We start from the raw sequence: 3,095 nt of genomic DNA, 5'->3' as shown, positions 1-3,095 counted from the left end.
GAAAAATAGTATTCTACCCACGAAAGGCCCAGTTGCAAACCCCACATAAACGTTTTGAGAACCAGAAGAAAAAGTTAGCCATTTACGAAAAGGCCCGTACTTAAAGCGCATGAAGCCCCACAAGAGAGAGGACAGAAACCGCTGAGCAGCGTGGGCCATGGGTGAGCAGGAAACCTCGAAGCCGGGAAAGAAGCACGAAAGAGCATGGACCCATTGAAGAAAACAACACCCAACCTGTAGTACGGGGTAACGGAAACGTTCCAAACCACGATATTATACGGGGCCGAATGAGACTACGGAAGGCAAGTGGTTAAATACACGATGCCAAGATCTACGGGTGAACCACGCTCTCAAAAAACGCGACACCAAGATGCACTAAGGTTGCGGCCACCTCATCTCCAACAAACCATGACCACTCCGCCCGCGTAGCGGCGGCGAACGGCTAGTCTTACCCCCCTAGTGGAGTCTGGTGTGCGTCTGTCAGTCCGTCCGAGGGTAGGGTTCTAAAATGTAACGCAAATACGCGCGTTCTACTGGCTGCCGAGCGCAGCGAAGGCGGCCTCAATTGGCTAAAATAGGCATTGTGTTTTGTACACACTATGTGGTCTACACATCGTACTTAAAAGCACCGTTCAAATTTCATTTTGCCCTCATTTCTAGCTGCGGAGCGCCACGACACGCATAGGGCGCTGCCTGTGTACGCGTTAATTAGCATTAGTGGAAGGCGCCGATGAGCACACACGTACTTTATCGTCGTAGGATCTGTTGAAAAGAATTGTAGGCCCTGGGGACCTATAACTTGGCTTCGATTGGAATTTTAGTACTTAATGGGTATAATATGATTTGTTTTAGCTTCGTAGTACTTCTGTAATAATTTAGCTTACAATAGTATGATTTGTATTACTATTATAAAGCTCTTTCATATTTGTACTTGCAGTTATTTGTAGTAGTAGTACACATAATAATTATATCAGCGTTTGATAATAAATAGCAAGTGTATTACTATTAATATTAATGTGAAAGCTTTAAAATATGACTATTGTGGCTTACACCCTGCACCCCACACTGCCCCCGGAAAAACGTATCATCTTCCTTTGTATTTGCGCGCGTAGTGTGCGACCTTAAGATATTATGTGAACTTTCCAACAATATACGCTGTGTACATCAAACAAAATGGGAACAGCTATTGTGATTCAGCTAGCGCGGAGGCACATGTCTAAGCAAAAACACAAAACGCGAAGGAACACCGACCCACACTATGTACACGATGGGATAGAAGAGCAACACGAAGCACGGAAGGCCATGGACGATGATAGAAGACTTAGCCGATGCAAACCACGAAGTTTTATAAGTAGCGTGAAAGATGAAAGAGCACGCAGCCATGAGAATGACAGATGGACAGAACATGACAGGAACGTACGGGCCACGGAAGGGAACTAAATAGATAGACACCCCAGCATGCTGAAATGTACGGCTACGGAAGCGCACGCACGTTCGAAGCACGTAGCGGTAAGAGTGCCCTGACAGCAACTCTCCCATAGCACCACGGAAGAGCACGGAGCACGGTCGACGGACCAGGCATGAAGCCGCGGGAGACCAAAAACGGGAAATCATCGAGCATTAGAGCACGATATCAAGGTAGAACCGGATCTCACCGAGCCACGGAGCACGATACTACGGTAGCTAACAATCACACGGACGACAGACCAGCCGCGACACCACAAGCTAGCACGATAGCATGGGCTGTTCCACTAAGCCATGGGAGAACGCAGCCGCTGAGATATAGACGAAAAATCACCGAGCGGCGGAGAACGATACCAGTGTTGAACCTGAGCTTACCGAGCCACGGAGGACAGTACTACATTAGAGCTAGATTGCACGAACGGCGGGCCAGCCACGAAATAAACGGGGGTGCTCGGGGTGGCCACGACTGCACACTGTGGAGCACGTTGCCATTGTAGAACACGATAACAGGGACAACGCAGATACACAACGCTAGCACAATACCATGGACAGCATAACCACACCGCATTTGCACGATAGCGTGATACCGCGGTCGATGACACTTCATCAGGAGATCACGATGCACGGGCGACGGAACCACACGACTGCATGGAGGCACCAAAGCACGAAATAGCACCCTTTGGTTAGAGTACTGGCGATGGGAGGCCAACGGCCACGAATGCCTATGTATCACGAAAGCGGTACAGCCCACGTAAACGTTTGAGAACAGAGAATAGTTAAGAGCCACGAAAGAGGCCGTACTATAGTGTATAAGCTCAAAAGAGAGCGCATATCCACAAACAGCGTGGACCACGGGTGAACAGAGAACCACGAAGCCAAGAAGATCACGGAAGAGCGCCGGCCACTGTAGAACATGACATCCAACCTGTAGTACGGGGTAACGGATGCGTACCAAACAACGATATTATACGGGGCCGGATGAGACTCGGAATGGTAAGTCGTTAAGTACAGAAGCTAAGATCTACTGGGTGAACGACGCTCACAAAACACGCGACACCACGAAGCACTTAAATTCGTGGCCACCACATCTACAACAAACCATGCCACTCCGCCGCGTAGCGGCGGCGAACGGCTAGTCTTACCCCTCTAGTGGAGTCTGGTGTCTGTCCGTCCGTCAGTCCGTCCGTAACGGGCTAGGGTTAATAATCCTCACGCTAATACGCGCGTTCTACTGGCTGCCGAGCGCAGCGAAGGCGGCCTCGATTCGCTAAAATTGCAATATGTGGTGGACACATTATATGTGGTCTACACATCGTACTTAAATGCACCGTTCAAATTATATTTTGCTTTTATTTTCAGCTGCGGTATGCAAGGCCACGCGAAGGGCGCTTCCTGTGTACGCGTTAGTTAGCATAATTAAATAGCGCCGATGAGCACACACGTACAATATCGTCGTAGGAGCCGCTGCAAATTTTTGTAGGCCCTGGTGACTTATATTTCGGCCTCAAACGAAACTTTAGTACTTATTGGATATAGAATGATGTTTTAGGCTTCGTAGTACTTTTCTAATGAGTTTAATTTCAATACTGTTTTGCGTAGTACTATTTTATATACAATTCATTTTACTGCAG

The sequence above is a fragment of the Phytophthora infestans genome, genomic scaffold (assembly GCF_000142945.1).
Source record: "Phytophthora infestans T30-4 supercont1.81 genomic scaffold, whole genome shotgun sequence".
In the NCBI taxonomy this organism is placed as follows: Eukaryota; Oomycota; class Peronosporomycetes; order Peronosporales; family Peronosporaceae; genus Phytophthora; species Phytophthora infestans.
Note: the sequence above shows the minus strand (reverse complement) of the source record.